Raw genomic sequence first — 10,237 nt, 5'->3', positions numbered from 1 at the left:
ACTACCCCAATACGATAAGCCACGCAGTCAGAATGCACTCAGCCTGTGGGAGCACCATCTTTAATTCTGCAAATTCGGGTGTTTCATAAGAGTAGGTCAAGGATGGGACGCCTGGGTGAAGCGTCTGCCTTCGGCTCAGGTCATGATCACAGGTCCTGGGATCGAGTCCCACATCGGGCTCCTTGCTCAGTGGGAAGACTGCTTCTCCTTCTGCCTGCTACTCCCCCTGCTTGTGCTCTCTCTCTCTCTTTCCGATGAATAAATAAATAAAATCTTTTAAAAAATAGCTCAGGGTGTGTGTGGAATGTGCTAAGAGTAAAGAAAATGTCTAAGTCTTGTCCTACACCCTGGGTACACTCAGGAGCCTAGGGAAATCTCATGCTCCAAGCTTTAGTTCAGCACCTCTCCTATACATCCGACTGAAGCCCACTTTTGCATGAGTGGACTCCAGTGGGTGCTCTATTAAGGTGCTGGTGTACTTGAGCTTACAACCCCAACTGGCAACAGTTGGTTAGAGCTAAGTGGGGCGACTTCTTTTATATAGGTCACATGCTCTCCAGTCAATTAAGGCTGTTTCACTATTTTGCCTGCCTGGCTCCTATAGACATGTGAATTAGTGATTCCTGTGACACAGATCAGGAAAAGCAAAGAATGTAGAAATGGCACCTTGGCAAGAGTATATACACATAATCGTACGTGGCAGAGGCTGCCCATCAAAATCTACTCTCTTCCTCTCTGATGATAGAATTGTAGCTCGGACATGGCTCCACACCTAGGAATTCCCATTCCTAGCCCTAAACCCCTTTGCAATTACAACAATGGTGTGACTGAGTTGTTGCCAATGGCATATGAGCGGAAGTGATGTGTAAGCTGCCAGGGCTGGCCTATAAAATCTTGCCAAGTGCTTCTCTGTGATCTTTCCCCTCCCATGAGCTGATACATACAGGGAAACCTGACCTGGCTATAACTCTCTTGCTAGGGCCAAGGTTCAAGGGTGTGATGGAGAAATGAAATAAATTGAGCCTGGGTCCCTGAGTGACCACATGGAGCAGAGTGTCCCTGCAAACTTGAACTACTCACCCTCATTGTTATTTGAGAGAGAGACCTTTGTCCTTTGTATGAATTACTCAACAGAGTAGTAGTCATCCATGCAGACATTTTGGTATATATTGCCTAATCTGGCCTCAAATCAACCTGGACTAAATCTGACAGAACCACTTCTGGGCCATTTGGGAAAAAATGTCTAAGTGTGCAAGTGAAATTTCTTAAAAGACGAGCATGGTGCCAAACAAGGTCCTAGACTTGGAGGCTTTCAGGATGATTAAAGTTGTCTGGCAATTCTTAGGTTTTCCAGAATCTGTCCCACTGATTCATGCTGTCTTTCTCACCCAGATAACACTAAAAACTCATCACTAAAGAGGGAAGCTATTTGCCTAGTGGCCAGTTATCACATTGCAACCTCCAAAAATACTCCTCACTATACTCCAGTCTTGGTGAATCTCAACCCAGCTAGAGCCTACACCCTCAAAACCGAAGCCTAATATATGCCATCCTGCCCAAGGAGGATACAGGTGTCATGACTGCCACCTTAATGCCTATCTCCAGAAGGTTGGTGCTAGTCAAAGCCAATTTCCCAGTGTGGAAATGAGAGCCCTTAGTGACCAACTACTCCTTTGAGGCCTTGGAGCACAACTGTCAGGAGCCCAACACCTCTTGTTTTTAGATCGTCTATCCTAGGGAAGCCAAGGCAGACCCTAAAACTCAGCCCATGATAGGAGAGTTAGATCACCTTCTTCAGGTAGTTTTATTGTTCTGTCCCATACATAGCAGGAAGACCAAGCTACTGAGAAGACAATGTAACTGGAAAGCTAAAATAACAGACGGTAGAATTGAGCCCATTCTGGAAAATCCTCTGGACTAAGAACTTCATAGCCATCCATTCAGCTATGAATTTCTGTCAGCTCTACCTCGAAAACATATCCTGAATCCACCCACTTCTTTCCATCTTCACTCATTTCCAATCCAAGCTACCAGAGTCTCTTGCCACAGTGGTAGAAAGAAAGGGAGAAATACTATATACCACAGTGATCTCCTACCTGGTCTCCCTGTCTCTACTCTTTCCTCTTCACAAAGCAACCACAATGATTTGTTCAAGTATAGATCAGTTCATATGACTCCCCTCCAATGGCTTCCACTAAGTTTTTATTCACTAACCTCCAGAAATACTGGCCTTTAAAAAATTTTTAAAGATTTTTAAAAGGATTTATTTATTTTTTTAAAAGATTTTATTTATTTATTTGAGAAAGAGAGTGAGAGAGAGAGTGCACGAGAGGGGGGAGGGTCAGAGGAAGAAGCAGACTCCCCACTGAGAAGGGAGCCCGATGCTGGACTCGATCCTGGGACTTCAGGATCATGACCTGAGCTGAAAGCAGATGCTTAACCAACTGAGCCACCCAGGGGCCCCTAAAAGATTTATTTATTTTAGAGAGAGAGCATGCAGAGGGGCAGAGGGAGAGGGAGAGGGAGAAGGAGAGAAGCAGACTCCCTGCTGAGCATGGAGCCCAATGCGGGTCTCCATCTCACAACCCATGAGATCATGACCTGAGCTGAACCCAGTCGGATGCTCAACCAACTGAGCCACCCAGAAAATGCTGGCCTTTTTTAAAAAAAATGAACTTTTTATTGAGATAATTACAGAATCACATGCAGTTTTAAAAATAATAGAGATCCCTGTACACTTTGCCCAGTTTCCCCCAATGGTAACATTTTGCAAGCTATATCATGATGAGCTTATTGTCATTGATACAATCCATTAATATTATTCAGATTTCTCCAGTTTTATTTGTGTTTGTGTGTGTGTGTTTGGTTACCTGTGTAGGTTCATGCATGTATCCACCACCACAGTCAATCAAGATGCTGAACAGTGCCATTATTACAAGGATCCCTTGTGTTGCAGTTTCATGACCATACTCACTTCCCTTTCTTCACCACCTCCTTAACCCTGGGCAACCACTAATCTCTGTTTCTATAATTTTGTCATTTCAAAAACATTTACATGGAATCATACAGCAGTCATTTTTGGGGATTGGCTCTTTCCATTCAGCATGATTTTCTGGGGATTCGTCCAGGCTGTTGCATGTATCCATGATTTGTTCCTTTTTATTGCTGAGTTGTATTCCATGTTATGGATGTGCCTCAGTGTATATCCATTCAACCATCAAAGAGCATTCATGTTATTTCTAAACAGTCATGTATAGGCCCTGTGTAAATACAAGTTTTCGTTTCTCTGGGATAAATGCTTAAGAGGTGCAATTGCTAGGTCTTATTATAAGAACACGTTTAGTTTTTAAAGAAATTGCCAAATTATTTTCCAGAGTATTCCCACCGGCAATATTACAAAATCCAACCTCTTCCCATGAATTGCTAGACCTTGGATAATCTTGCCTCCACTTAGCTCAGGCCTGAAAGCAGCACACATCACTTCCACTCACATGCCATTGGTGAAAACTTAGTCACACCACCGCTCTAATTGCAAAAGGATTTAAGGCTAGGAAAGGGAGTTCTTGCTTGGACAGCCGTGTTGCAAGCACAATTCTATTATTATAGAGGAAGGGGCGAATAGGTTTTGATGAGCAGTCTCTGCCACACATGACTAGGTTCCTTCACCTTCTTTTCTTTTTCTTTTTTTTTTTTTTTTGGTCTGTTTTAGAGAGTGGGGGGAGGGGCAGAGGGAGAGGGAGAGAGAGAATCTTAAGCAGGCTCCACACCCAGCACAGATTTGGGGGGGGGGGCCTCAATCTCACGACACTGAGATCATGACCTGAGCCGAAATCAAGAGTCAAATGCTTAACCAACTGAGCCCCCCAGGTGCCCCTCTCCGCCTTCCTTTCTTTTAATTATGATTATCTTCAGTACCAGATGGTATTATAAGTTTTGTTCCAACCACCAAATAAGATTTATAAAACTCAGGAGGAAAATGATAATCAGTTATATGTGCCCTTACGTCTGCTCTAGCTGCTGTTTCTTCTTCCTGATGCTCCAAGATTCCTTCTTTCATAATCTTTTTCTGTTTAAAGAAATTTTTTTTAGCCATCATTTAAGAGTAGGTCTGCTAGTGGAAAATTATTTTGCCCATCTTTCATCTGAAATTGCTTTCATGTCTCCTTCATTCTTGAAGAATATTTTTGCCTGTATAGAATTCTCAGTTGACATTTTTCTCTCAGCACTTGAAAAATGTGTCCCTTCATTCCCGCCCTCATGGTTTCAGTTGAGAAATCTGGTATAATTTGAACTTGTGCTCTCCTGGGAGAGCAACGCACTGTCTCTCCTGGGTGCTTTCAAGATTTCTTCTTTGCCTTTAATTTTAAAAGTTTAATGACAGTGTGTCTTGGCATGGATTTCTTTGGGTGTATCCCTTTTGGGGTTTGCTCTAGCTTCTTGAATCTGTAGGTTTTGTATCTTTTGCCAAATTTGGGAAGTTTTCAGTCATTATATTTTCTTTCAGCCCCACTCTCTTCTCTTCTCCTTCTGGGACTCTGATGATATGAATGTTAGAACTTCTGGTATTGCCCCACAGGTCCCTGAAGATCTGCTTTTTTTTTTTTTTTTTCCCAGTCTGTGTTCTCTCTGTTATTCAGAATGGGTAAATGCTATTGATCTGTCCTCAGGATCATTGCTTCCATCCTCTGTCATCTCTATTCTACTATTGAATCTATCCAGTGAGTCTTTCATTTCTGCTATATATTTTTCAGTTCTATCATTTCTGTTGGACTCTTTTTTGTGACTTCTCTTTCTTTGCTATGATTTTCTCCTTTTTCATTTGTTTCAGGAAAATTTGTATTGATGAAGCATTTTTATGCTGGTTGTTCTAAAGATAATTTCAGCATCTGATTAATCTCAGTGTTGCTGTCAGTTGTCTTTTCTAACTCAAGTTATGGTTTTCTTGGTTCTTGGTATGATAGGTGATTTTCAATTACACCCTGAACATTTTGTCTACTATGTTGGGAGACTGGGTCTTCTGTAACTTCTTTTGTCAAGCAGTTACCCTGTTTAGGTATAGCACAGAGGTCTTAGCTTACTTTTGCGGGCTGTGATTCCAATGGTAGTTTAATTTTAAAACTTAGTTTAATTTTCTATGAATCTAGGAAGTCAGCACCGGAGAGGTGCAGTTGAGGTAATAAAGCGGGCAAGCAAGGAATCTAGAAATGTCCAAGCAGGTGAGCAAGCACATCCAAGAAAGGAGGGAAATTGGAGAGTCATGGAAGGACTGGCAAGAGAAAGACAGGTTTCTAGCCCTAGAAATTCAGGCACAGGGCAGGGTGGGTAAGAAAACGGAGGCTTAGGTATCAGAGTGTACTTGTATTAAGAACAAAACCCAGGTACTGGAGACAAGGTGAAAAGTTAACTTCCAAGCAGCTAATGAAAGCTGCTTACCTAATGCCCTTCATCTAACAGCACTATTGGTCTGGGACAAAAGCTACCAGTGAGTAAGAAGTGTGGAAAGAGGAAGACTGTGTGCAATAAAGGCCATAGTGTCATGGTTAAGAGGTTGGGCCAGAAAGGCAGAAAGTGGTCTTCAGCAAATTGTTGAGGCTCTCTGAGCCTCCATTTCTGCAAAGAAGTTAATAATCACATCAATTTGTAGGCCAAGGTTAAGGGTTACATGAGATCCTCCGTGGATAGAATTGAGCCTAGTGCCCAACACATGGTAAGCGTCCTGTAAATGTGAGCTAATGTTCTTATCCCTCACCTAACACTGACCTTGAATCGCACAAGCCCCTTCTCAGCAGCTCCTAATTAGTGACAATGAAAACAGAAGGCTTTATGGTTGTTTAGAAGTTATAAAATCTCATTCTCAGGAAAGTGCTCATTAATATGCTTACCACCATTTCTTACCAGAGCACCAGAGGCTGAGATTTATCGAATGTGAACAATTTAAAATAATAATTTCTGTAAGCATACACATAGCCAGCTTTCAATTACTCACTCTAATGGAGAAGATCAAAGTCATGGGTAATCCAAAACTGTGCTGGATCCAAAGTCAACTCTGTTTGCCTTGGAAATGGACTGGATGACCTTCTTTTGCAGCACATTTTAACTTTTGGATTCTTTTCTGCTTTGGCTAATAATAAAATGAATTTATATTCTCTAAGCACACTAGCTGGCAGCAACAGGAAATACACATAAATATTCTTGAGGGAAAGGGAAAGCTTTCTTCCTGGGTGGCTCAGTTGGTTAAGCATCTGCCTTCGGCTCAGGTCATGATCCCAGGGTCCTGGGATCAAGCCCCATGTTGGGCTCTTGCTCAGCAGGGAGCCTGCTTCTCCCTCTCCTTCTGCCTGCCACTCCCCTTGCTTGTGCTCTCTCTGTCAAATAAATAAATAAAAGCTTTTAAATCTTTTTAAAACATCTTTAAAAAAAAGAAAAGGGGAAACTAAAATCATGATATCAAATTTGTTGTAGTGAAGAGAGGATTTGCTATACATTTTTGTTGGTGGTTCTCAAAATTTAAGGGAGATAAAAATCACATTGGGGAACTTGTTAAAAATGCACGTTCACAGCTCCAACCCTTGAAATTTTGATTCAATAGCTCTGGGCTGGGGTTTAGAACTGTGCTTTTCTTTTTTATTTATTGTGGGAAAACTACATAGCATTAAATTTACCCTCTTAACCATTTTTATGTGTATAGTTCAGTAGTGTTAAGTATATTCACACTGTTGTGTAATAGATCTCGAGAACTTTTTCACCTTGCAAAACTGAAACTCTTTACCCATTAAACATTAGTTCCCTCTTCTCTTGTCTTTCCCCAGCCCTTGGCAACCACCTTTCTGCTTTCTAGTTCTATGATTTTGACTACTTTAGATATTGCATATGAGTGGAATCATACATTTGTTCTTTTGTAACTGGCTTATTTGACTTTGCATAATGTCCTTGAGTTTCACCCATGTTGTAGATGTGACAAGATTTCCTTCCTCTTTTAAAAAAAAATTATTTATTTTAGAGGGGGGAGGGGCAGAGGCAGAGGGAGAAAGAGTCTTAAGCAGACTCCCCTCTTGAGTGTGGAGATCCATGCAGTACTTGATCTCACGACCCTGAGATCACAACCTGAGTCGAAACCAAGAGTTGGATGCTTAACTGACTGTGCCATCCAGGCGCCCCAAGATTTCCTTCCTTTTTAAGGCAGAATAATATTCCATTGTATGAATAGACCTATAGACCACATTTCCTTTACCCATGCATCCATCAATGGGTGCGATTTTTTTTTTTTGGGGGGATGTGCTTTTCTAATAAACACTTTCAGTAATTGTTACAGCTGGATCTCTCATAACCCACTGTGAGAATAATGATGTAGACCATAAGCGTTAAGCCTGGAAAGACCTTTACATGAGGATCAGGTATCATGTTCCATTTTACAGGTAAGAAAGCTGAGGTCCAGAGAAGAGAACTGATCTGTTCAGTGTTACAAAATTAATGCTAGAATGGAAGTGGGACTTAGGTCTGGCTCCTCATATAATGTAGTAGGCAGAGTTGATAATGGAGGTCTCTGAGGAAGAGAAGAGAGAGAGAAGGTCAGACTAAGGACATAATAATGGAACTTGGGGTGTATTCACATTAGGGGGGGTGACAGAACATAAGAATCAAGAAAATGGTTAGAGTGAATTTCTTAGATCTTGGCTGATCTCTTCAGAACCTTCTAGCCCAGCAGTTCTCAAATTACCATGCACCTGGGTCTATTTGGGCATTTGTTTAAAGCATAGACCCTCATTAAAAGTACAGAAAAAGGAATATAGTCGATAATATTGTACTAACTTTGTATGGTGGCAGATGGTAACGACACTTATCCTGGTAAGCATTTTATAATGTATAGAATTATCAAATCATTCTGTTGTACACCTAAAACTAATATAAAATTTTATGTCAACTATCCTTCAATAAAAAAAAAAAAGCGTAGATCTCCAGACACTTTGATTTAGTAGGTCTCAGCTGGGGCTCCAGTTTCTGCTTTACTTTTTTTTTTTATCAGACAAAAAAATCACATTTATTTCAGTAGTTCAAAGTGCAAATACAGCAAATCAATCCATGTTTCAAGATACAGTTTTAAGTATAATGAAAACTTGATATACAAAAATGAAAGGGTAAATAGCAGAAATAAAGCTCAATTTTTTTTGAAGATTTTTTATTTATTTATTTGACAGAGAGAGAGAGAGAGAGATCACAAGTAGGCCGACAGGCAGGGAGAGGGAGAGGGAGAAGCAGGCTCCCCGCCGAGCAGGGAGCCCGATGCAGGGCTCGATCCCAGGACCCTGGGATCATGACCTGAGCCGAAGGCAGACGCTTAACCATCTGAGCCACCCAGGCGTCCCAATAAAGCTCCATTTTTTAAAAAATTCAAGTAACCCGAAAACCTTTAGACTAAAATATTCCACTTACAACAATTCAGAAATGCCTTAATTTATAGACACCAGTAGTACGGTGCAATCCCAAAGGACTTCTCTAAGAAAGAGAATCACCCCAAACCGGTCGGCTCAGGACAAGAGTGAAGTTCTTGGTACTGGCTATTCCTGATTCGGTAGCCTCACTCACTGTCCACTGATACAGTTCAACTCATGATACTTTGATGTTTAGGCAAATTCTAAAAAATGTTTAAAGTTCAATATGAGGCCAACACCCTACTAAGAGTTTCTGAAATGGCCACTATATATTTAAAAGATTTTAAAGACCAATTTCAACTTCAGGCCTATGGTATTACTGGGGGGAAAGACAGAAAATAATACTTCTTCCATTACTTAAAACCTTTCTGTAAGGTTAGCAACAAGGCCTTTACAACTTCCTCATGAAAATCGTACTTAAATATATACTTATTTCTACACATACAGAACTTTTATGTAAAGTAGAGAAAGTTCCCACTAGGAAGATAATTAAAGGTTGTTAATGTTCTTTGTATCACTTAGCAGCCAAGACACATGTTTATTTCTGCTCCTCAGAAGCAATGTTAGCTACTCGCTTCAATTCAGGAAAGTGTGTATGTTCAGGAAAGGTTTAGATGAGATATTTATTCAGTCTTTTTCTCAATCTTCTTCATCTTTTCATTGTAGGCAATAAATTGAGAGTCTGTTCCGAAAATTCTATCCCACCATGTAAATGTTGAAGCGTAGTTTCCGATGAAGTTCATGTGGTGGAAATCATGATGCCGAGAACTAGCATAGAAAGGGATGATTTAAAAGGTTGAGAGGAATGTCATAACCACTATGGACATCAATAGTTTCTATCAAATGAATAGTCACCCATGACCAAAGGAGAATGACGTGATCACATAAAAGCATGATTCCAATGAAAAGTCCAGTTCCAAGAATCAGAGTTTCCAAGGGATGTGCATATCCAGCTTCCATTCCAAATGGAGCCTGAAACTCATGGTGAACTTTATGAATATATTTATATATTCTTTTGTGATGTAAGAGCCCTATGCAGGAAATAGTGCCCGGTATCCTCAATCACTGCACAGCCGAAGCATCTTGCCAAAAGTGGATACCATCTTGGCATTCTTTCCCAATCATAAGGTATATTAAAATACTCTGTAAAATAATAAGTTCCACAGATCAAAGGAAACTGGATACAAAAGTGATTAAAGAGAAGTACTTTAAAACATTTCCATTGGTTTTCCCATGTTTCTGCTTTATCCTTTTGAATTTTGTACTTTTTCACGTAAGGTATAAATTGAAACAAAAATCCAGGTAAACAGAACAAGAAATAAAGGACCTCATGAACTATCAAGGATTCCCATGTTGTAATCTGGAACTTTGTATAATTATTCAACATATAGTTCCAAGCATTTTTAAATGGCTCTTGTAGAGGGTTCTCAGGGAAAAGTGAATCTACATACTCCACAGCCAAGGATGCTGAACTAAAGATGCCGATACTTTCATTTGTTGCCATTTCTCAAATCTCTGCTGAAAGCCTTAGAATTCTGGACAACCGCACGGGAACTGCGGGCCACCGTCACCCAGACTCGGCCAGGAGCTGCAGCCTAGGCTCTGCTTTATTTGCTAAGTAGGCACCTCAAGTGGCTTAGAATCCAGTAGATGGAAAATCACACTTTGCAAAAACACTTGTCTAACCTTCTAAGATCTTGAAAGTTTGTTGCCGAAATGTTTTAAGGAAATAACAAGATCTTTGATAATTCCAGATTTCCCTTATTGAATGACTTGGGAGCCGGGGTGGAGTCTGACAGCCTATAAGG

At 40.6% G+C, this 10,237-nt stretch overlaps 1 pseudogene; it reads right to left on the bottom strand.

Annotated features, from left to right (window-relative positions):
- Positions 1-8,369: 8,369 nt before the first annotated feature.
- LOC102737494 (methylsterol monooxygenase 1 pseudogene) lies at positions 8,370-9,998 on the bottom strand (annotated as a pseudogene).
- Between the last annotated feature and the right edge of the window lie 239 nt (positions 9,999-10,237).

The sequence above is a fragment of the Leptonychotes weddellii genome, chromosome X (assembly GCF_054177405.1).
Source record: "Leptonychotes weddellii isolate Sample4059 chromosome X, ASM5417740v2, whole genome shotgun sequence".
NCBI classification, from domain to species: domain Eukaryota; kingdom Metazoa; phylum Chordata; class Mammalia; order Carnivora; family Phocidae; genus Leptonychotes; species Leptonychotes weddellii.
This window is presented reverse-complemented; position numbering and strand designations above follow the sequence as displayed.